At 50.0% G+C, this 25,081-nt stretch overlaps 1 long non-coding RNA gene across 3 annotated transcripts; it reads left to right on the plus strand.

Moving 5' to 3' along the window:
* Positions 1-628: 628 nt before the first annotated feature.
* Positions 629-24,879, plus strand: LOC133088916 (uncharacterized). Of its 3 annotated transcripts, XR_009700561.1 has the most exons (4): positions 629-672; positions 6,101-6,184; positions 23,331-23,494; positions 24,641-24,879. It is a non-coding gene; the product is annotated as an uncharacterized LOC133088916 (long non-coding RNA). The 3 variants fall into 3 exon arrangements; XR_009700559.1 differs by lacking the exon at positions 24,641-24,879 and having other exon boundaries at positions 23,331-23,609; XR_009700560.1 differs by lacking the exons at positions 629-672; positions 24,641-24,879 and adding an exon at positions 5,704-5,826 and having other exon boundaries at positions 23,331-23,609.
* The last annotated feature ends 202 nt before the right edge of the window (positions 24,880-25,081 follow it).

Raw genomic sequence — 25,081 nt, forward strand, 5'->3', positions numbered from 1 at the left:
GCTGGCCTAAGCAGCCTAGGCTGTTTTTATTTCCAGGGACAGGACAGGCTTCCTTACCAGTGGATGGCTCCGTGTCCCACTCTCTCTGCCCCGGTGTCCCTGCTACACTGTGGGCCTGCGGAATGGCTGTAGTCCAGGGCCTGCCTGCGTTCGAATCCTGGCTCTGGGGCACCTGGGGCTGCTTGGCGAGCATTCTAAGCTTTCATATCTGCATCTCTAGAAGGAAGATGAGAATAATAACACTTGCTTTAGGAGGTGGTTTAAGGATTCAGTTTTAATATACGTAAAGCTCTGCAAAGAGGGGCTGGTATATTAACATTTGCTACCATTATGGTGGTGAGGTGACTAAGGTGATGCCCACAGATAACTGCATGTTCACCACTGCCGTCTATGGCTTCCATGCGACCACCTGGTGAGGTAAGCAGACCAGGTATTAGCACCCATTTTTCACAGAACATTGAGGCTCAGAGAGGTTAAGGGACATGCTCCAGGTGAGCCAGATGATCAGGCATGACATTTGGCCTCCAAATCCACTCCTTCTTCTACCCAGCAGGAGGGAATATTCTCATTGGCTGGGAAGAAGGGTGGAGAGAGGTGTGACTGGGGCCTCCCACTCCTCTCAGGAGCGCTAGGAATTCTGCTCTCAATCAGGGCTCTGAGAAGTTCTTCCAGGTAAATGAGAAGTGATTTTGATTTCTTTTTTCCTGGGAAAAGCTGGTCCAGCGTGTGAGTGTGTGTGTGTGTGTGAGTGTGTGTGTTTGTGTGTGTGCACACAGGCATGCACATGTGTGATGGTGGTGGTGGGGAAGAGCTAGCCTTTGTTTCTGGCAGAGCTGTTCTCCCAGAGAGGCTTGAATGGCAGACAGCAGGGCAAGGGCCTCGCTTACCTGAGGACGACTGTAGGCCTTTTCAGGGTCTGTATCTGGGGTTGCTGCACCCCTGCGGGGGGGGGGGGCGGGGGACCCTGGACCCCAACAGGTCCTGGCTCTTTGCATTGGCCAATTGCAAAGCCTGAAGCTGCTCCTTACAGCTGTTAGATGTATCCTGGGCTCGTGTCCCCAGTGTGTGCACGGGGCAGGCAAACTCATTTCAGTATTAGCTGAAGTCAAAGAGGATTAAAGAATGAAATCTGTGGTGGGGGAAAAAATAAGTTCATTGAATGCACTTCAGAGCCAAATAGAAATGACTTCTGGATCCTCCGCTGGCTTTTGGATTATCTTTGCCTGGATTCCCATCTGCTTGTGTGGATTATCTGTATCTATGTGAACGGTGTGCGTGGTTCTGGAAGGACTGGGGTGTGGGACTGTGATGCCAGGCTTGGGTTCCCTGCCAGGGCAGGGCCCAGCCGCGTGGGGAAGGGTCAGCCCCTGTTGGCAGCAGGAATGTGTCTGACACATTTGGGTGGTGGGAGGGAAATCAGGGTCCTTTGATGAAGCTCCAGGTGTGGGAGTAGAGGGGACTGATTGGGAGGGAGGAGACATCTGTTCTGAAAGGCAGGCTGGGGAGAAGAGAAAGCGCTAATCAGGCCATGAAAGCTAAACTCCAGGCTGATGTTCACCAGGGGGGCAGGGTGGGGAGAGGAGGGCAGGAGAGGGAAAGGAGGCTATTCTCAGAGCAGAAGAAAACCCTGGCCACCACTGTGGGAATCTACTGGTGGCACAAAGAGTAATTTCTTGTTCTGTTGTTCATTTATTCTCTTTTTTGCAAGTGTCTATTCATTTATGATAATGTGGCAGGCAATGTGTTAGGCACTGAAGATACAGGAGTGAACAAGAGAGACTGACATCTCTGCTCTCAAGGATGAGAAGAGAAAATAGCTACTTTTGTGTTACAAATGATGGGTTCTTATCCTAAACAGGACGCATGTGGGCACAGTGCAGGGCAAGTAACTCTGACCTGGCAGAGATAGTCAGAGAGGGAGGAAGTAATGTTTAAACTCAGACCTAAAGGATAATATGGATAGTAAAAATCATAACACAAGCTCCATGAGCACTTACTATGTGTTCTAAACACTCTACATACATTTTCTCATTTAATTTCCACAACAATTCCATTGTTCCTTTTGCTTCTCAGATGAGAAAACAAAAGCAGAGGGAGGTAACTTGCCAAGGTCATGAACTAAGAAGTGAGGGATGCTGAAGGAGAGGTGAAAGTTGGGGAGAGGGCAGTAGGTCAGGGATATGGTGCTTCAAGACGAGGGAACAGCTTGTGCAAAATTGTGGAGGTGAAAAGGAACAGGGCTGGAGCAGAAAGTGTGGGGAGGAGTGTGGTGAGTAGAGAAGCTGAAGATTTCGACTGTTCCTACCTTGAAGGGATGACAGTCTAGGGGACGCAGGGGGTGGGGTGGAGGGAGGTAAGTCCCAGAGATGAATCCTGCCTAGGGAGGACTGCAGCTTAGGAACATGAAGATGAGACATTCCTAGGCCTGGGCTGACTGTAAATGCTCTTGAGTCTGGGGACCTAGCCCAGACCTCCTGGGAAGGGGAGGACTTAGAGCTCCTGGGAGGATGAGGGAGGACCCCACTCCTCCAAGCAGAAGCACACTGGGGGATCCTGAGTCAGGGGTCCCAGTGCTGTTGTATCACTAGAGGGGTCCTGCCACTTCTCTGTGCTCTGGAGAGTGAAAAACAGTGGTCACACCCCTATCCTGGAATCTAAGCAGTCTGGGAGGGCTTAGAGCTTGGTTACTAAGAGCCTTGGGGTCAGAGAGGTCTGGGTTTAAGTCCAGGTTTCCCCATACATGAATTTATGATCTTAGGCACATAACCTAACCTCTCTGGGCAGATGCTCCCTCATGTGAAACATGGGGATGTTAATGCTGTAGTAGAACTTGCGTGGCTGCCTTCCCAACCTCATTCACCATTCCTCCTTCCTAAGGACACTTCTGTTTTGTTCGAGCATTCACCTCTCCCTGATGAAGCCCATTTCAATAGGGGAAGCAGACCCCATCCCCAGGGCTAGGCATGGGTGATCCTCATTAAAGCCATCAGTCACAGCCATGGTTTCCAGTGATTGGTTAGGAGTCCAGGCTTAAGCCAATCATCATGTGGCAGTGGCCCAGGCAGACTGCCAGAACATCTCATTTTGGGGACTTTGGATTGATTCTCTTTCTCTTTCTTCTACTGGGTGGGAACAGGTAAGCCTCTTGTTCCTGTTGCCATGGGCAGCCATCGCATGCCTATGAGAGAAGCCAGTCTGAGGATAAATCCCACACGTGGGAAAGAGCTGGGCTGAGGCAACCATAGAGAAATGGAGCCAGATCCATGATCAAATTATACCTGGAATCCACCCAACCTCTAGTTCCCATTATGTGAAATAGGAAATTCCACATAGTTAAAACCAGGGTGAGTCTGTTTCCTGTTATTGCAGCCAAAGGAACGCAAATGCATTTTCCCAGGTCATTCATTTGTGTTTTCATGTATTAGGTCAACAAGTATTTATTGAGCATCTATTAAGAACCAGACAAGGCATCAGGCATGGGGGTGGCAGCATTTAATGAGGAGGGGCTCCCAATGGGACTCACTCACTAATTGGGAGAAGCGAATGGGAGATAAATAATGAAACAAGACAATATCAGTAACCGGGTATATGAAGACCACAAACCAGGGTGATGTGTGAAAGGTTGAGAGGGGTCCTGGGGCAGGGGGACCACCACCTCCAGAATGAATGAGCAGAAGGGGGTCTTGGAGGAAGCAACGTTCAAGCTGAAAGTTGAATGAGAAGGAGCCATCAGGAGCCCCATCATGGGAAGCCTTGGAGACCATGGTGAGGGGTTTGGATTTTATTCTGGGGACACGTAAAGCCTCAGCACGTTTGAACAGAGGAATGGCATGCTCTGAATTGCATTGATAAGAGACTGTTATGGCTGCTATGGGGAGCTGGACCCCACCTGTGGGGAACAATAGGGGCAGGGGGCCAGGCAGGAGGCTCCTGTGGTAACTGATACGAGCAGCGGAGGAAGCAAGGGGTGGACAAAAAATCAGGCTGTAGTTGGAGGCACAGCGCTGCACGTCCTGATGGATTGAATGTAGGAGGTGGGGAAAGAGATGAACTGAGTCCTGGGGGTTTGGGCCCAAGCAGAGGGGAGGATGGTGTTGCCCCTTACAGAGGTGAGGGAGCCGGTCTACTGTGAAGATATAAAGAGGCCACATCTGTGTGACAAGGCAGAAATGATTAACTGCTGCATGCCTGCAGTCCGTCAGAGTCTTCTGGCTGTGACTGTTCAGGTCTTCATAATCTCCGCCTCTGAGGTAGGCTCCGCAGGGGCCAGACCAACTCCTTGGGCTTCTGTGATGTGGAATGAGAAGGAAGAGGGAGGGAGAAGGACCAGCTGTTCAGGGAAAGGGACTGGGAAGCATGGGGAGAAAAGAGGCACCAGGAGTCCCTCCGGGGGTGAGGATGGTAAAGGAGAAGGTAAGAGTTGCTGCTGTGGGGTATGTAACCAGCTGATGGAAAATATAAACAAAGGACTTGAATTATTTTGAAGTTACTCTTCGGTTGCTGGCCTGGGTTCCTTTGGTCGTGACATTGCTGTGAGACTGGACCACGGAGGCTGCTATTTTATTAGGGTTACATACGTAAGCCAGCAGCAGATGGTGACTTATTATCAGGGATTCTTCCCAACCTTGAAATGGGGAAAAGCATGGAACACTCTCCCTTGGAACCTGCACCTCCTTATCCTTGGTGGCAGGTGGAGTTCTGGGCTGACAACCCCGAGGGGGGATCCATCCTGTTCTGTATCACCCCACACCCCTGACCCCGCCACACTCCCTCGGCCCAGGAAATACTGAGAACCCATCCCCCTAACACACACACACGCACACACACATGCACACACAGAGCAAACCTAGCCTTAGCTCTTCATGTATGTGAAGAGATTGTCACCAGGAGACCACTGCTTTCCCTGTAGTTTGATTAAGACTAGGACCCCAGACCAATGTTGGGGATGGTGTTGGGACAGGGAAGCAGCCTTGGAGTGTGTGTTTGATGGGCCTGGCTGGGATTAGGGTGAGGCAAGCGAGGCATCTGGGGTCTAAAACGTAAGCAGGCACTCACTCTCAAGTGCTCAAAACTGGGAGTGATTGCCTCCCTACGTTTTGCATCCTGGCTGTCCCACTTGCCCCGCCATAGTCCCAGCCCTGTTAATGGGAGAAGAGAGGTACAATGAAATGGGCTTGTATTGTGTCTCTACTTGTTTTTCTCCACCTGACCTGGGGGAAGACCTACGTCTCTCAGAACTGTGGTTTTGTTCATATGCAGAATGGGGATGCTGATGCCTACCTCACAGGGTCCCTGTAATAGGCACTAACCATTATTGCTTACCTTTGACCCTTCTTGGAGGTAACGGGCAGCGATGAAGAAATATGTGAGGTTGGAATTGTTTTCCTATTTTGCAGATGGAGAAACTGAGGCACAGAGAGGTTAACTAACTGGCCCAGGTATATGCAGCCTGGAAATGGCACAGTTGGGCCTTGAACCCCCACTCTTAGCAACTATCATGTGAAACTTCTCTCACTGAGGCAGAGATAAAGAGAACTGAGTCTGAGGGGTTATGCCACGCAGAAGGGGGCTTTGGAGGTGGTGAGGGAGGGGCCCCTAGCAAGAGATCCATGATTTTGTCAGTGTCTCTTTGAGGAGGCCACCTCTTCCCTAAGGTGGGCTGGGATATTTGTTTTAAATGTAGCTTTTATTTTTATTCAGGTGTGGTGAGACCAACAGATGAGGAGATGACTGCCATTGAAAAGATAGCTCTCCAGAAGAGGGGGGCATGTCCTTCAGGGCCACACGAGGAAGCACCAGGGCCAGTCAGGAGGCAGAAAGGGCAAGGTGAAAGCATGGACAAGAGCCTTTGCTGTGGTCTTTGCAGGAAGGAATGGGTGAGGCAGGCTAAGCAGCTGTAGGATTGACCAGTTTGAATAATTTCAGTGGACTCTGGGTTGTAAGGAATGCCTCTCATTGCCTGGTACCTGGCCCTGGGTGATTGGGGCAGGCGGTAACCTGTGAGGCTCCACAAAGGAGGTGGCTGGGGGGTACAAGCTTGGATTGGTTGGTCTGCATATGAAAAGCTCACTTGAAGAAGGGGACTCTTTGCTATCTCTAGGAATCAGCTTGCTCTGGGAGGACCTGTCTCTCTCCTGCCAGCAAGGCCCCCAAGGTGTGAAAGCATCAAGAAAATGAAACTAGAGTAAGTAATAAAATATAGTTAACATAAATTACAGTAATAAAATAGAGTTAATATAGTTTCTCACCTGGGAAGCGCTTGCTCGGCTGGAGAGTTTGAGAAGAAAAGAAGAAAAATGTTTGTGATCTAGAAACACCTGCCAAACAAGGCACTGAGCAGTTCCCACGCGTTAATTAGGCTGAGCACTGTCGGGAGGGGAGGGAACAGCAGCAGCGGAGGCAGCCAGGGAAACAGAGGCACAAAGAGGCCCCAAGGCAGCTGGTCTGGCGGGTCATGGCTTTGCCACCCACTCACAGTGTGACCCTGGCTATCAGTTTATGCTTCCTAAACCTGAGATTCAGGCTAGCTTTGGAGTCATGTTTCTCCAGAACACCCGGGTTCAATTTTTATCTTTGCCACTTATTAGCTTGGTGACCTTGAGCAAGTTGCTAAACCTCTCTGTGCCTCAATTTCCTCATCTATAAAATGGGGATAATGATAGTCATCAATCTCATAGGCAGTTATAATGATCACATAACACATACAAGTCATTTCATGTATATATGGGCCTAAAACCCATAGTAGACACACACAGAGGTTGGTGGTTGTCATTAGTGATGGTGCAAATGACTATCGACTGAATTGGTATCCGCGGTTGCACCACCCAATAGGGGGTCTGGTGAGAATTAAATGTAACGCATTCAACCAGGAATAGAGGGAGCACTCAATGCATGGTAACTAACATGATTGTTATCATCTTTTACTTTATAGTTATTGTTGCTGTAGCAATAATGAAAGTGGTTTCCCTTCCCTCTGTCTTCCATGATGTTGGTGACTAGTAGGTGCTGCCATCTTCCCTCTAAAAATCCAAACAATTCAGAAAGCAAAACAATCCCCTGGAGTCCCACCACCCAGAAGAGGAGGCCACCATTCCAGACTTTCTCATTTGCCCCTTCCCCTGCCCAGTTTTACACAAATTAAATCAAATGAAACATTCTATTTTGCTATTTGCTTCTCTCATTCAGTATCAGTGAGTACACCCCGCATTATCCTTTTCGATGGCAGTGCTTCTTGGCTGCATTGTCATTTATTTCATCTACCTTGATCAATAGATGTGATGCTGTTTCTTTTTTTTTTTTTTTTTACCACTGTAAACAATGTTCATGAAATATTTTGCACATAACGCTTTTGCTGACAAGTTTGGCATTGCTTCTTAGGAGTAGAAATCCTGCGTCAGAGGAAGTGGAGAGGGATAAATTAGGAATTTGGCATTAACAGATACACACTACTTATATATAAAATAGATAAACAACAAGGACCTACTGTATAGCACAGGGAACTATATTCAATATCTTGTAATACCCATAATGGAAAAGAATCTGAAAAAGAATATATATGGAAATGAATCACTTTGCTGTATACCTGAAACTAACACAACATTGTAAATCAACTATACTTCAATTAAAAATTAAACAAAAGAAATCCTGGATTATTTTGGCTTATTAATTAATTAATTCATTCATTCAGGACATACCGAGAGCCTGTGACATGCCAAGCACTACCCCAGGCACTGGAGTCATAGCCGCGAAAAAGCAGGCCAAGGCAGTAGTAGGTAACAGACAATAAACAAAGTAAATGATCTATAGCATTTTACATGGGCAAATTTGTCCTCCAGAAAGTTGGTGCCAATTTACACGTCTACCAGCAGTGAGAGAGGACACCATTTTCCCCTGAAGTCTTACCAGAGCTATACAATGTTAACTTCCCCCTACAACTCTGGGAGCTAAAAGAATAAGAAATCCTTGCTGACTTTGTTTAATGACTAAGACTTATTGAGCATTTACTTATGTGTCAGTTACATGCCATTTTAAAGCTGTCATTTAATGAATACTGAACACATGGAAGGCACTGGTCTATGGTGATAAGTACTATTATTACCCCTATTTTACAGATAAGGAAACTGAGGCACAAGATGACATGGCCAGACAGCATTGGGCAGGGATTTGAACCCAGGGCTCTCTGGTAGGAGGTAGAAGGAGCTTCAGTGTTAGACCTTGAACTAGATGTGTCTATGGGGACATCCAGATGGAGAGGTTGGCTCTTGACAAAACCACTGCCTTCCTGGAATATTGGGGTTTCTTCAACCCACCAGGAGGTTCTGGGAAACTCATGATATTATCAGACTTTTTGAAATGATCAAAAAGGGCTGAGGGCTTTACACCATGGGGCAGGACAAAAATGACTCAAGTGGGAGGTGGAAACATTACCTAACTGTGCACACGTCCCCTGATCACAGGGGAGAATCCTACAACTGTCAGCCTGGTGCCGCCTGGGCCCCTTTTCTAAAGAGGAAGAATTCTTTCTTGCTGGGAAATAAGATGTGGAGGGGTGGAGTGGAGGAGGTGGGTCCATGTGGGGAAATAGATTTGAGGAGAAGCCAAGTGGGAGACCAAAAGGGTTCTTAATAAGGTTGGGGACTAAATTTGGGATCACCTTGAATATACTTTGAGAGACTTCAGTAAAGAATACAATTACTTTTAATGATCTCTGGCTGCTAAAGTGAGTTTTTGGAGTCAACATGGCTTAGGGATTAGGCCAGAGAAATAGTAGGAATAATGACCATAGTAATTATAACAGCTCCCATTTATTGAGGGTTTTTAAGCACACGGACACTGGGACCAGACTGCCTTGGGCTGAATCTTATTTCTGTCACTTACCTGTGGTACATCAGTTTCCTCAACTAGGAAACAGAGATGATAATAATATTCTTCTGATTGTCTACTGCTGTGTAACAAACCACCTCCAAATTCCATGGCATAGAATACCCACCATTTTATTATGCTTATGGTTTCTTAGGTCAGGAATTTAGATAGGGCAGAGAGGGGATGGCTTGTCTCTGTGTTCTCAGACATGAGTGGCTGGGGCTGGACTCCTCTGGGACTGCTGACCGGAGCACCACGTGGCCTCTCCATGTGTTAATAGCTTGCACCACGTGGCCTCTCCATGTGTTAATAGCTTGAGCTCCCTCACAGCATGGTGGCCTCAGAGTAGTTAGACTTCACACATGGATATTCAGGGTTCCAAGACGAACATTCACGCCAACAAGGCAGAAGCTGCTTTGGCTTTGCTGATCTAGCTCTTAAAGTCACATGGCCTCACTTTCCAATGTATTCTATTAGTTGAAGTAGTTCCAAGCCCACCCAGACTCAAGAGGGGTGATGGCGGAGGACACAGCCCATGCCTCTTGATGGGCTGAATGTCAAAGAATTTGTGGTCATGTATTATAACGGTCACAAGTACTTACCTTACAGAGCTGTTCTGAGGATTAAATTAATTCGTTAATAGATGGAAAGCACTTGGAATAGGACCTGGCATATATTAAGTGCTCTGAAAATGCTAGCCATGGTGATGAGTATCCTTCTTCTGATTATTAGACACCCCTAGTCCACATGGAGGAGGAGGTAGGCTTAAGGTCAAGTGCTGGGTGGCGAATCTGTCCTGTTTCCTTTAGCCTGAAGGTCTTAGTGCCCAATGATTCCTTTTAGATGCTCCCATTTGTACCCACCCTTTGTGTCTTTTCTGCCTCCTTCCCTTCACTCTCCCTTCCCCAGCCCTGAGGCAAAGATGCTCTGGGAGCCATTCCTGGCTAATGCAGTCAACTCCAGGCCCGACCTCAGATCTGCAGGGGTGTAGCTACTAATTTAGCATCATTAAAAACCAGCCAATTGTAGCAACTCCTCAAGCAGTTGAATGGCGCTGCTCCAATTCTAGCACATGAAGCTTTGTCCTTGCAGGCTGCTCTTGGAGGTGGACCTCAGTCATTTCTCTTGGGACTCCCTAGCCTCTGGGAGGATGGAGTGCTGGGACCCTGGCCTGAGCCTGGGTCTGGGCAGGGCTAATTCCTACCCTGGGCCTCCCAGTCGGGCAACCCAGGCTTCTGACCATGTATGACGGAGGGGACCATGTATCCTGCTACTCAGTTACGAGGGAGCCTGGACTTTGCATCTGAATCTCAGCTCTACAGCTTGTGAGCTGGGTGACCGTGGACAGTTTCTTATCTCCCCTAAGCCTCAGTTTCCCCAGCTGTGAATGGGAGAGCACAATGCTTGCCTGGGGTGCTTGCTAAAAATGTACATTCCTGGTTCCCACCTTGTACCAACTGAATCAGCTTCCTCTTGCCCCAAGGATGGGTAAAGAAACTTGGCAGTGAGAGGGTGGGCCAATGATCAGCTCCTTAAGCCTCAGTCTCACCTGTGTGTGGGAGGTGTGTGTATGTCAGTACCCACCATGGGGTGGTTGTGAGAATTATTAAAAAAATACACAGAAGTTCATAGCCCAGTGCCAGGCACAAAGTGAATGCTCTATACATACTAGCTGTATCTAATATTATTGACATTAAGAGGAAACTGGGTGGGTTCCAGGAAGGAAGGGACCTCTCTGGTGGGTGGCGGCCTGGGGAAAAAGGAGCAGGGACCAGGATCTAGATGAAAGGTGTGATGGGGCTGTGGCAGGACTGGAAACTCAGGGGACAGGAGCCCACGGGAGGAGGGGGTCCTCTTTTCCTATAAATCTCAGTTCAATTCATTTGAGAGCTTGAATATCAGCTGCTGCTTAGCTACGTGACTGGGTAGGTCCCCTCTTTTCTAGGGACCTCACCTCATTTGTGCGGCCACATGGCTGACCTCATAGTGGTTCCATCATCTTAAATCTCGAGCAGGACTTAGTCCTTCGTTACCAAACACCAGTTTGTGTGCCCAATGCACAGTGAGGCCAAACAATACCGAACTGTTGGAGTTTAGAGCAGAGAAATGTTTATTGCAGCACCGAGCAAGGAGAACGGGTGGCTCGTGCCCCCCAAAACGTTGAACTCCCCAAACGGTTTCAGCACAGCATTTTTTTAAAGCCCAGGTGAGGGAGGGGGTGTCACAGGGTATGTGATCAGATCGTGCACAGTTCTCTGATTGGTTGATGGTGAGGTAACAGGGCGGTGTCACAGGAGTTAACATTATCAGTCCTTAGGCTCCAGGAGGTCTGAGAGCTATGTGTTCATGGTCAACAAGTGGTGAACATCTTCCATTTGGATGGAGATTTTCACATCTGTAAAACAGCTCAGGAAATGTGCATCAGTTACAATTAATATTATCTACGTCCTTCAGAGAGGAGCTAAAGCAGAGGATATGGGGGAGAGGTCTGCCCCAGGAAGGCCCCATAGGGGCCCTTACACCTCCACAAGATCCCCACCTGCTCCCCAGTCCGGACTGGAGTCCTGGTCAAGGCCTCTGCTGCCTGCCCTCCCCTTGACATAGAGCAGGATGGTGAAGATTTGGAGTGTGATGGCTTTGGTGTGAACCTAGTTCTGCTACTTCTTAAGCTGTATGACCTCAGGCAAGTTACTTTACCTCTCTGAGCCTTGGTCTTGTTGGTGATCAAATGGGATCATCATTCCTGGCCTCCCAGCTCCTCAGGCTGCTGTGGGGTCCATCAGACAATGGATTTGGACCCACTTAGCAAACTGTCAAGCCCTTAGGATGAGGTTGCGTAGCAGAGACCTACCCATTAAACAGATGGGCAAGGTGAGGTGTCTTGTAGCAGAGGCCACTCAACACACTGACAATGAGCAGAAGACTTGCCTCCCCCCAGCCTCCAAGCTGCTCCTCCCCCCTCCTTTGTCCTGAACTCCAAGCCCCTGGAAGCCCCTGACAGCAGGGTGGGGTCCAAGTTCCTAGGCCGGCTCTCCTGGTTCTACCCTTGGATCCTGACACCCAGCACCCCCAGGAATCCTCACCTGGCAGGTGAGGTCCAGGAGAGGCATGAATGATCTCCCAAGAGCCCTGGACAGTGGCCACAGAGGCCAGTGAGCAGTGGGGATACAGCCATCTAAAGAGCTCCTTATGAGCTCAGAGCAGACTTTACTAGAATGAGAAGTGTAAACATTGTGGAGCGTGACCAACTTGTCCCAGTTTGCCTGGGGCTGTCCTAGGTTTGAAACAGAATGTCCTGCACCCTGGGAAAACCAGAACAGTTGGTCACCCTAACATCAGAGCACTTTGGGTAAAAGCCAGGCTCTGGAGCCAGACCCCTGGCTTTGAGTCCCAGCGCTGCTACTTGCTATGTGTTTAGGCACATTATTTACTTTCTCTGTGCTTCGGTGTCCTTATCTGTAAGACGGGGGTAACGCACCCCACCTGGTGGAGACCTGTGCACTTGGCTAGATCACGCATGTAGAATATTTAGCACAGGGCCTGGCATCCAGCAGCTGCTGTGAAACATCAGCCATTGTCATCCTTTCAAGTTCCCTTCCCCCAGGGGAAGACGATGAGGTGTGGGCTCACTCACCATGCCCAGCACCCACAGGGTGCAGGCCCTGCTAGCAGGGGGCCCAGAGATGTGGATGCCCTGGTCCCATCTGCAGCAGGGAGCTGAGAGTTGTGTGAATAATGACCACAGCTAGAAATCAATACAGGTCAGGTCGGGGTTTAAAAACAGGCTTGATAGTTGAGTCATTCACTTAGAACTGAATGGTATGTAAATTATTCCTCAATAAAGCTCTTAAAAGAAAATCGAAATCAAAACCAATAAACAAAGACTCTGGTGGCTTTTCAGAGTAGGAAACACTTGTTACTGGCCAGGGACATGGTGATCATGGAAGTCTTCCAGGAAGAGGTGGCATTTGAATTGGCCCTCCAGGAACAGGGAGAATATGGACACTGGAGGTGATGGGAGGCAGGGACCCTGGGCAGTGGGCCTGGTGTGAAAAGCCTGGGTTGATATCCACATTCTGCTATTCTCAAGCTGTGTGACCTGGGGCAAACGGCTTTACATCTGAGCCCCAACTTGCCTCATCTGTAAAGTAGGAAGGGTCTGTGGGGAGTGCCCAGAACAGGCCCACAGAGCACCTGACACACAGGAGACAGTTTTTCAGGAACAAGATAGGCAGAGCCAGGGTGGGGCGCGGTGGTGGTATGTGGAAGGTCCTCCGTTCAGTCAATAAACAGTCACGGAACCCTTGCTGTGTGTAGGAGTCGCTATGGCTCGTGGAGCTTACGTTCGAACGGGTGCTCCCCAAAGAGGACCAAATGGAGATGTGCAAGCAGCTCGGACTGGCTGGAGCCAGGGGTGTATAGGGGGGATAAAGGGAATAATGTTAGGGAGAAATTGGGGTTTAGTGGAGGCCTTGCTAGGTAGCTTTGATTTCTCTGCTTGCACTGGGGAAGTGGTGAAGCCTGGTGTAGAGAAAGATTTGTAATCAGCTCACGGTTGACTCCCTCCCTCCCTCCCTCCCTCCCTTCCTTCCTTTCCTCCCTCCCTCCTCTCCCCCTCCCTTCCTTCCCTCCCTCCCTCCTTCTCCTTCCCTCTGTCTTTCCTTCCTTCCTGACGTGCTACTGTGCTGGCCCTACAGTTGCCGGACACAGTCTGTCTTCACGACACCCCCTCCTAACAGGGAAGATAGACTTTAATCAAATCACCCCTGAAAAAAAAGTGAAATTTGTGAAATCACAGCTCTCAATTAGCAATAAGAGGAGAGGGGTCCGGTGCTATGAGAAGTGATGAGAGAATAGGTCTAACCTCGTCAAGAGGGTCAGGGAAACTTCTGGCAGACACCACTGCTGGGTGAGAGCTGAAGGATGAACATGAGCTACAGATCAAAGGAGGCGGGGCAAAGGGCTCCAGGCAATGGGCACAGCGTGGGCAAAGGCTCTGTGGCAGGATGGTCATGGTGAACACGAGGGTCGAGGGTCCGGTAAATGACGGGGGACAGGGTGGGAGGAGTCAGATGATTCGGGGTCTTAGGGACCACGCTTGGGGGTTTTCTTTGATCCTGAGGGTACTGGGAAATCTTGGAGGATTTAAGGGGAAGGATGACATGATCAGATGTGTTTGTGAAGATCATTAACATGGTGGGGAGAACAGAGTAGAGGGCGCCAGAGCGGAAGCAGGATGTCTTAGCTTGGGATCCCTAGTAAGCAGAGCCAAGACAAGGACTTGGGGGCAGGTCGTTTATGGGGAGTGATCTCTGGGAACAGGAGTGATGGATGAACCAAGAATGAGACAGGGCTTGTTGGGACACTGCTCTCGGCCACAGGGGCTCCATTCAGCTGGGACCTCCTGAGGACAAGGCCGCCCAGAATTGCCCACCCACCTCAGATAGGAGGCTGGGACATCATCCCTCAGGGGTGCTGATGTTCCCACACTTCTGAGCTGGGCATGAGCACAGCACCCGCCCCTCCCTCCCTGCAACATCAGAGGAGCCCTGGGGCCGACAGGGAAAACAATGATGGCGCACACCTGAGACCAGACTATGTCAGAGGGCAGGGAATCACATCTCACAGGAACAGTCCACTCCGACCACAGGTGAAATCAGAGAGGCTGAGAGGTTAAGGCAAGAGACCAGAAGTATCTGATACCTGTGAGGAGGCTACCGGTGTCATCCAGGTGAGAGAGGAAGGCGGTGCAGGCTAGGGTGGTGGGCGAAGGACATGGAGGGAAGTGAGTGCATTCCAGAAATGTTCAGGAGTTAAACCAACAGATCATGGTGATGGATTTGGTAGAGGGTGGTACCCTTCATTAAGAAAGAGGACCTGGGGGGCTTCCCTGGTGGCGCAGTGGTTGAGAATCTGCCTGCCAATGCAGGGGACACGGGTTCGAGCCCTGGTCTGGGAAGATCCCACATGCCGCGGAGCAACTAGGCCCGTGGGCCACAACTACTGAGCCTGCGTGTCTGGAGCCTGTGCTCTGCAACAAGAGAGGCCGCCATAGTGAGAGGCCCGTGCACCGCGATGAAGAGTGGCCCCCGCTTGCCACAACTAGAGAAAGCCCTCGCACAGAAACGAAGACCCAACACAGCCAAAAAAAAATAAAAAAATAAAAAATAAATTAAAAAAAAAAAAGATGTCATCCTCATTGGTTCCACACCCCAGGGGCACATGGCTTCTTTAAAAAAAAAAAAAAAAAGAGGACCTGGGGGAAGACAGGTATGAAGGTAGGGAGGATAGGGGATGGGTGGGCGATCCTTTGAGTTGGAGGTGCCTTTGAGATATCCCAGAGAAGGTGTTGAGAAAGCAGCTGAATACATGGATGGGAGCTCTGGGGAGAGGTCCAGGCTGCAGCCATAGATGTGTGAGTCATCGGAGTCTAGGTGGTAATTGAAGCCATTGGTGAGCATGGATCACCTGGAGAGAGGACAGAGAGGAAGGAGCCTCCCAAGGGGGTAAAGAGTCAGGCCAGGCTCCCAGAGACACCCCCCCACATCCACCTGCAGCCCCTACCTCCTGGACCACCCCGTGCCTGCCTCCCCGGAGGGAGTGACATTTCAGCACGTGTGATGCTAATTGAATTTAATTGTCTCCTCCAAGTTGAGCTAAAACCTTTTCAAAGTCTCCTGTAATTAGGGAACATCGATAGATAACACCACTCCTCGGGGTTTGAATCTGTGTCCTCCCCGAGAACAGTGATTAATTTTTTATAAGCTAATCATATCTCTTAGGCAGGCTGTCAGCAGAGGACCCGTCATCTCTCATCAATAATGAAGCGATCCCAGCTCTACGTCTCCCACAGCCTCCTGCATAATTCACCAGGAGGACTTCAAACAAAGAAGCCCAGGGGGCCGGGTCCTCTTAATCGGTGTCCGCTACGATTATTCACAGGGGCTAGGAGGGGCGGGGAGGGTGGGAGGGAAGGGCAGGGGATATAAAAGCTGATCGATGAGTCCACATCGAGCTCCCGTTTTCAACACGCTCTCACCTGTCTCGCCATCTGTCTTCTCCACCCAGCTGGGCGCCCTCCTCTGAATACCTCATCTGTAGCCCTGTCACTGTTCCCGGCCCTTCCCCTTGCCCTCATTTCCTCCTGTCTGTGACACTACCTTACATCATCTTTTGGCCAGACTCTGACCTTGGACCCCGCAGCCAACGTCCCATGAGATGCTATGGGCCTATTTGACAGATGAGTAAACTGAGGCCCAAAGAAGGGAAGCAACTTGCTCGGGGTCACAGAGTAAGTCAATGGCTGTACAAGCTAGACCTACAGTTTGGGGTCTTCTGGACCTGTGCTCTGTGCCCCCAAACCTCAGGCCAGGTGAGTGGATGAGCCGCCCCCATCCCTGCCCTGGTAGTGTGTCTGTACTTAGATGCTAAGAAGGAATCTGTCACTTTCTTCCCCATCGACCCCAGCTCAGGCCTCCCCCTGGGGGATGCACTGCCCTGTATGCACAGCTGGCCCTGACTTCTGTCACCCTTTGTGGTCCATCTCTGGGGTCAAAGATCAGAAGCAAACAGTGGCCAGAGACAGAGTGGCTGGGAGGAAATGAAGAGAGGGCAGAAACAGAAAGAAATTGCTTGTTCTGTCTCCTCCCTGGCACCACTGAACAGAACTTTGCCCACTGGCCAATTGGACAGATTCCAGAAATAAAGGGAAGGCCTGATGCTGGAAAATATCCCCATGTGAACGTGATTTCTTGCATCTAAGCCTTGAGCAAATGCCCCATAAGGACCTACAGCTAAGAAGCCATCCAGGGACAAGAATGGTCTTCCGGACCCCGCTTAGCAGGCTGGCTGGAAGGCAGAACTCTGAGTCCCATGCTCTTTCTGTGTCATCTCTGTCCTGGGAAGGAGGACCCCTTCCTCCCTCGAGTCGGATTCGTCTCTCAAGGCATGGCTCGGGTGATTGAGTGGGTGCTGGGGGCTCCCCGGTTCTCTATGGTTGAGCCCCAAATCTGGGTCTCTGGCCTGACCTTGTGTCAAAGCAGTGGACGGGTCTGCTCCCTGGAGACCCAACTCAACATGTCAAAAAACTTCATCCATCATTTTCTCAGCTCCCTCCCACCCCTCTATCCCTTTGTCCCATTTCTGGGTCATCGCTGGGGTGACCGATCAGCCTGGCTGGCTCAAGACAAGAGAGTTTCCAGGGACTTTATTTTCAAACCAGGAGAGTACCGAGCAAACCAGGATGAGTTGGTAACCCGAGCATCCCTTTCTTCCAGGCACCCAGACTGGAAAGTTCAGTGTCAGAGAGAAGCAGGGCTGGGGCTGGGAGGGGAGCAGTATCCTCCCTGGGTTTGCAGGCCAGCTCCACCTCCCCTGTCCTGGTGACCTTAGGTATGGTCCCTAACGCCTCTGGGCCACAGCCAACTCACCTGAAACATGAGTAATAGTCATAAACCCAACAAGATTGCTTTGAGGAGAGAATGAGATCGTGTATGAAACTGATGCAGCACAGCACCTGGCATGCAGCAAGTGCATGTCCACGGTCACTCCCTTCTCTTCCCGCCCACCACGTTATCGTTCCAAATCCTGCCTGCAAAACACATTACCCGTTTCCCAGCTTGGAATTCAAGGCCTTCAACAGCCTGGCCCCAGCTGACCTTTGCACCCTCCAGCCCCTGTCTCCTGTAGGTGCCACCTAGGGTCAGTCTTGCTGGACAACTGGCCATTCCCTGACCCCTAACTCACATTCTCCAGCTGTTCCCTTCCCTGCTTCCCTCCCCTGTCCACCCCCAAGGTCCATTACAAGGGCTGCCTTTTCTAAGAGGCTGTCCCTGATTTCACCCCCAGGGTATGAAATCTGTATCCCCTCGAAATCCCCACAGTGTGTAGTCTGTGCCTCTCTTAGGGCTGGGGCTTTCTGAGTGTAGAGTAATTAATAACTGTTGCTAATATTTGTTAAGTTCTGTCTATGCACCAGATACTGGTCCCAGTTCTTTGATTTATACTAACTCCCTCATTAATCCCCACATCCAAGATCCTATGAAGTGGATACTATTATTAGACCCATTTTAGATCCAGAAAAACAGAAGCCCAGAGAGGTCAAGTCACTTGCCAAAGGTCACACAGGAGCTGAATGGCAAAGCCTGGAGAAGTGGTTAGATCTGGGAATCAGCTAGACTTGGGTTCAACTTCTCCCCCATGAGTGACTCCACAGGCTCCTCACCTCCCTGAGTCCCTCTGAATTTCCCCCTTTAGAAATGAGGATCCTAAAACCTACCTCATAAGGTCTTGGGAGGATGAAATGGTTCCTTCTCTGCCTGGCACATAGTAAGTACTCAATAAAATGGCCCCTGTTGCTATTAGCTTAACTTGAGTGGTAGGTTTTTATTTGCTTTCACCTCGATGACTATTTCCTGGGCCCCTTGCTCAGAGGACCTGGGGGGTGTGACTCGACACAGAGTCTGGCCTTCCTGAGGCTCCAGAGCCAGGCAGGCAGGCGATTGAGTCCTGGCTACAGGATTTCCCAGCTGTGTGTGTGACCTAGACAAGGTCAGCCCGGCCGGGCTGGAGATTAACATCTGCACTCCCGCCAGGGCCAGGAAAGGCAATGATGGTTGAAGGAAGGTGAGGTGTCAACTCGTGTGCATCACTGCAGGCCCTGTCCCCTGTCCCCCCTGGTTCCAGCGGGTGCCCGCAGCGCCCCTCAGATTAAATGGGGGCCCGAGGTGGCCCAGTGTAGCGGGAGCGAGGGGACACGGTGACTTTATGGCTATTCAGATCCATGGTTCCAGGAAGACGCTGCATTTGCATTTAAATGGAGGTTTGGAAGTCTGTAAATCTCCATTTCCCAACCGCAAAGGCCTAACGGTTGTTTAATCATGTTTAGATGAACCCCCCGGAGCACTGAGGGTTGGTGCATCTTAAATCCACGCAGCAGAGACAAAGATCAAATGAGGGGCGTGCAGGCAGAGTGTTCTTCCCTCATTGTCCGGTGGCTGGGCCAGCCGTGCCTGGGAGGCTTGCGGACTGTTCGGTGCTCTCCCGGGACCTGGGTAGGCCTCTGAGCCCCACCCCTTCCAGGAAGGCCTCGGGAATTGCTCAGAAGCAGCTGTCACTCAAAACTCCTGCAGTCTTCCCTTTACACTGCAAAGTGGAGAAGCAGTAGCAGAGAGTTGGCTTCAGAGAGACCTGGATTGGCAGCCTGATCTGCCCCTGATGTACTGTGGCCAAGAGCAAATCACTCAACTGTTCTGGGCGTCCCCGTTCATATCTAGAACCTGAAGGGCATATACTTCCAAATCATTCATGTGAAGTAGGTGGCACACAGTAGGGGCTTTCAAATGATAGTTAATATAACTCCAAATTGCCCTTAAACTTGAGAAAGAATTGGCCTTTGGGGGTCTGCTTCATGGCTATAATTCTCAGACTTCATAGTGAGTTACTGGAGGGCAGTGGGGTTTGTCTAAAATGCTGTCCCCACCCCATTCTGATTCAAACTCCAGGAGTTGTGAGAAAGGGGGCTTTACAGTAAGAGTTAATGACGTGCATTTGGCCACTTGAGCATCCTCTGAAGTGCACCAGCTGCAGTGACTTACCCTACCACATGTAAGTGAATTCAGGTGGTACCCTACTGTGTGTGTATGAATTCAGGTGGTACCCCATGTGAGGGGCTGTGTGCTGAGTGCTCGAAAGAATGCCTCATGTTTCTGTGGCCCCTGACACCGCATAAAGCCTGGTACTGTTAACGGGACACGGCCACATCCACAATCTCGTGAGATCCTTGTAAGAACCTCATGATACATATGCCACTATCCCCTCATTGTGGATGAAGATCCAGGCTCAGAGAGGGAGAGCTGCTTTCTTGAGATCCCACAGCTTTGGAAGCAGAGCTCAGGCCGTGACGGCTTTACCGCCCACTACAGGGTTGCTAACTGCGTCCTGTACCGCCTCTCACAGGTGCTAGACAGAGCATTTCCTGGTCTGTGTTTGGAGGCTCTGCCAGGGGCAAGGTGCATTCCTGACCTGGCTGGATCCCAGGCTTTGGGACAGGGCAGGTTACCTTTTCAAGGTGGCATTTCCAGCCTTCCTTGTCCCCTGGAATTCAGGCCAGGCCTGCCAACAACAACCAGGTCAGTAGGAAAGTCTCCAATTTCAGAGAAGATATTCAGATGCTTGCCGCAGAAAGCAGTAAAACTTGGCCTTGGGGTCTGGCCCTGCCACCTGCCCTGTCCTTGCAGCCCAGAAAGGGCTGGGGGAGGATGCTGGAGGTGGGGTGGGGTGTGAGTGAACACGGAGCTTTTGTCACCTTCCTCCCATCGCTTCCACCCCACACCTCCCGGAACCTGCCTCATTAAACACACTGGGAACTCTCTGCCTGCAGACCTTCGCCCTAGTTTCCATCTCAGGTCAGGCCCACCTCTTCGAAGGAGCTTTCCCTGGCGAAATTCATTTCCTTCTCCTGTGATTTCACAGTGCTTTATTTGTTCCTATTTCTCCTACCTGGAGCTTCCAGGGGAGGGGGGAGGGAAAGTTCTGCAGGTGAGCTCCAAGGCTCCCACCCCCAGTTCTAAATTTGGGGATTTGACATCAGCTTTTCTTTCTTTTTTTTTAAAGACTTTTTTTTTTTTTTTTTAGAGCAGTTTTCAGTTCACAGGAAAATTGAAGGGAAGGTACATAGATTTCCTACACTTTCCCTGCTCGACACACACAGTCTTCCCCACCAGAGTGGTACATTTTTTATAATTTATGAACCTCCACCTTATAATCAGCCAGAGTCTGCAGTTTACATTTAGGATTCACTCTTGGTCTTGTACACTCTGTGAGTTTTGACAAATGTAAAATGACTTGTATCCACTTTTATAGTATCACACAGATTAGTTTCACTGCCCTAAAAATCCTCTGTGCTCCCTCTTTCCCAAACTCTGGCAACCACTGATCTTTTGACTGTCTCCATAGTTTTGCCTTTTCCAGACTGTCATATAGTTAGAATCATACAACTTTTTCAGATTGGCTTCTTAATGCGTTTAAGCTTACTGCATGTCTTTTGATGGCTTGATAGCTCATTTCTTTTTAGTGCGGAATGATGTTCCATTGTCTGGATATGCCACAGTTTCTTTATCCATTCACCTACCGAAGGACATCCCGGTTGTTTCAAGTTTTGGCAATTATGAATAAAGCTGCTGTAAACATCCATGTGCAGGTTTTTGTGTGGACATAAGTTTTCATCTCCTTTGGGTAAATACCGAGGAGCGTGATTCCTGGATGGTATGGTAAGAGTATGCTTAGTTTTGTAAGAAACTGCCAAACTGTCTTCCAAAGTGACTGTACCATCTTGCATCCCACCAGCAGTGAATGTGAGTTCCTGTGGCTCCACATCCTCACCAGCATTTGGTGGTGTCAGTGTTCTGGATTTTGGCCGTGCTAATAGGTGTGTAGTGGTATCTCATTGTTTGGCTTTTCTTTCAATCCGAGTTTGGGAGACTGTGTGATTTCCAAAGTCACTTCTGCTCAGGAATTATGTGATCAGAGCCTCCAGGAGGAGCGGGATTCCTGGCAGCCAGGGACTGACTCTCCTCTCACACCCTCAGAAGCCCCTTGTGCAAAACGGGAGTCTGGAATTGTTTGCTGAATTGGATTGACTTGACTTTGTTGTTTTAGAAATGATGCAGTCCCCATGAAGGGTAGAGGAGCTGGCACCTTGAGAATTTTTCCTAAATGAGAAGGAAAGACTCCTTTCTCACGTCATCCTGATGTAGGATTGGGGTCTTCCCTGCAGACTGGAGCTACAGTACAGGGACAGCTCTGGGACCTCAGGGTTTGGCAGTCTGGGGTTTGAATCCTGGTTCCTCCACCCACTGATAGAGAGATCATAGGCAAATTCCTACTTCCCTGTGCCTGAGTTTCCCCATCTGTAAAATGGGAATAATAATAGTATGACAATTTGGTGAGATGATACACAGAGGACTTAGGCATGGGGCCCAGCTCAGGTCATGGCAAGTGCTCAGTTAATGTCGGTTACTATTACTATTATTATTGCCATCCTCAGGTTGCAGGCCTCTTGGGGCTTGAAGACACGGGAAAGAGCAATGGTCACATGGCCTTCCCCTGTCACCTCCCTGGCTATGGCACTCACAGAGATGTTTCCTGAAGTGTTTGTCCCTGGAATGCTGATCACACGGGGTACTCATGGGTCAGAGGAGGCATCCGGGGTCAGATAGGTTTGGGGGTGACTAGGCTCAGCAGAAATAAGCAGCTTTCTTTTCTTTTTATTTACTTATTTTTTAATTGAAGTATAGCTGATTTACAATGTTGTGTTAGTTTCAGGTGTACAGCAAAGTGATTCAGTTATGCATATATTTATGTGTATATATCTTCTTATACATATATATAAGAATAAGGCTATGTATATTCTTTTTCAGATTCTTTTCCATGATAGGTTATTATAAGATATTGACTATAGTTCCCTGTGCTGTACAGTAGGACCTTGTTGTTTATCTATTTTATATATAGTGGAGTGGCAGCTTTCTTTACTACAAGGTTTCTCAGACACCCATGCAGCTTCTGGAAGGAACAAAAGTGTGTGGTGCTTCCCAAACTTCGTTGGCCATGGAACCTCATGGTTCTGGGAGCATCCTGTCAAACCAGATGACACTTGAAGGAAGGCTAGCACTGGGGATTAGGGGCGGCCTTCCCCTGGCCGCTAAGGCCCATCATGATGTGATCCTGCCACCTTCCCACCATGGTCTCCTCGTCCTCCTTGACAGCCCCTCTGTGTCCTGGTCACAGCAGGCTGTTGGTTGATCCAGAACATGCTAGCTACTGCCTTACCTGAGGACCTTCTACATGCTGTTCTGTTATCCCTTTCTTGGCCTGGCCAGTGAAATCCAACTCATCCTTTTAGCCTCAACTCAAATGTGGCCTCCTCTGCAAAGCCCGTAAAGCTTAACCCTGTAACCTCTGCAGGTAGAATTAGGGTCTTCCTCTGCTCCCACCCCATCTTGTTCACCTTTTCAAGCCCTTATCGCTGTAATGTTTCATGTACGTGTTTCTCTTCCTCATTAGATCATGGGCTTCTCAGGGGCAGGGGCCATCTCTCATTCCTAGCCTGCCATGTAGGTCTGGGGGCCTAGCACAGAGTGACAACAAATGGGAGCCATTACTTTGACGTGTGCAATAGTATTTAGGGATGTTGCTAGCTTTGTGGTTAAAGGTAGAGCCACTGGCATCAGACAGACCTGGGTTTGAATCCCAGACTTACCCTTTATTCATTATATGAACTTTCAGTACTTTTTAAACTTCTCTAGACTCAGTTCCCTCATTTTCTTATCTGTAAGATGGTAATACTATCACAGGGCTGCTGTGAGGATTAAGTGATTAATTCATGTAGAGCGCTTAGTTCAGTGCCTGATACACAGTAAGTTCACAGTAAGTGTGAGGTACCATTCTTCTTGTTGTTGTTGTTGTTAAAGATCCAGGTGAGAATGCTTCTCCGCACTCCTGTGGCACAGACTGCCCTGCCCTTGACCTGAACTGACCTGAACGACAGAGAGCCTGCCCTTGCTGCTGCCTTCCCCGGGGGTACTTCCAAGTCTCCAGAGCTTCCTCACCGCTGCCTGCCTCCTCTCTCCCCGGGGTGAGAACCCACTGCTCTCAGCTCAGAGCTCCCGCCACCAGCTCAGCAGCCCTGACACAGCCGATTGGGAATTTGTTTTATTTCTGAGCCTGCCTCCTCCCTCTCTCCCCTCTGAAAAAGCAATTAAACTTGTGTTTACTAGAGTGGGCAGCTGTAATCTGTCGTTTGCCCATCTTATCCTGTCGAACTGCCCCACTTCCAGCCTGCTTTGCTTAGGCAGGGATGGGAGATTTTGCATAATCAGTAAAAACGGAACTCGGGAAAGGGTGGGTTGGTTTCAGACCAGCAAAGTGTGAGTACAGCTCTGGGGACCCGGAGGGACCGGGGTTGGGGGGGGGGTGGTGCTGGTGAGGGGCCGGGTCTTCCCTAACTTGGACACGCCTTTGCAGGGTCTTGTCTTTCTGTCCCTATTGGGCAGGTCAGGTCCCCATCCCTGACCCAGCCTGGTCCATCCCCGAAGTCAGGCCAAGGCTCAGAGGGGCAGGAGTTGTCTGCTGATCATGCCCCTCTTGGCATACAGCTTTCGGGGGCTCCCCAGTGCCCCAGAAACTGTGTTCTCATTCACTGTGTCCTCTCCCCATCTGTCCCTCCCAGGGGCCGGTAAAGCAGAATCAAATACATGCTGGGGATTGTGATCCCTGGCTGTGCTACGGTCCCCATTTAGGTTTCCCCAAAGCTGACCTTGACGCAGGGACTTGAGTGCAGGTGGGTTATTTGGGAGGGGATTTCGGGAAGCTCAGTGAGGGAGTGGGAAGAGTGAGCCAGGGAAGAAAGAAAGTCTTTAAAAAACGTGTTTGTGAGTGGGCTGCGGCTGGGGACACCTGGGCTCGAGCCCTCTGGGGACTCCGAGAGACTAAAAAGAACACACCTAAGAATTGTCCCACTGAGGGTTGAGGAAGCCAGCATCCTGACCCACTGGGGTAGATTGCTTGTTAATAGCCCCCTGTGCACCTCACCTCTCTGTGTCCACGCCCTGGCCGAGGCCCTGCTCCCAGTGGCACTGGGCTGGGCCATGTGACTTGCTCTGGCCAATGGGGCTGTGAGCACATGTGATGCAAGCAGAGGCCTGGAGAGCACTTGCACTTAGGGGCCGGCTTTCTGGGAACACGGCTGCCGTCATAAACGCAGCCTGGACTCTCCTGACAGGGGACGCCGAGGCACCCAGCCCGCAGCTTCACCTAACCACCAGGCGTCTTGAGCCATCTGGTCCAGGGCAGCTGCCAGATGACTGCAACTCACGAGTGACCCTGCGAGACCATTCCCGCTGAGCCCAGCCCAACTGCAGAATCACCAGCGGATAAACAACTGTTAAGCTCCTGAGTTTGGGGTTGTTTATTATGCCGCAGTAGATAACTGATACAGCCACGAACTCTCATCCTTCATTGTTGTGGGTTGCTGGGGTGGGTGGAGAACTAACTCCCCGACACTCCTGGCTGGCCCTGACACAGATTCCTGTGGCCAGAGAAAGCCTGCAGTCAGAGACATGTCCCGTTGGAGGTAGGATGGCCTCTCAGTGTAGGGAACCTGTCCATCCGAGCGGCAGGCAACTTCCAGGTAGGCCAAGGCGATGGGGCAGAGCCCCCATAG

Source organism: Eubalaena glacialis, chromosome 3 (assembly GCF_028564815.1).
Source record: "Eubalaena glacialis isolate mEubGla1 chromosome 3, mEubGla1.1.hap2.+ XY, whole genome shotgun sequence".
Lineage (NCBI taxonomy): Eukaryota > Metazoa > Chordata > Mammalia > Artiodactyla > Balaenidae > Eubalaena > Eubalaena glacialis.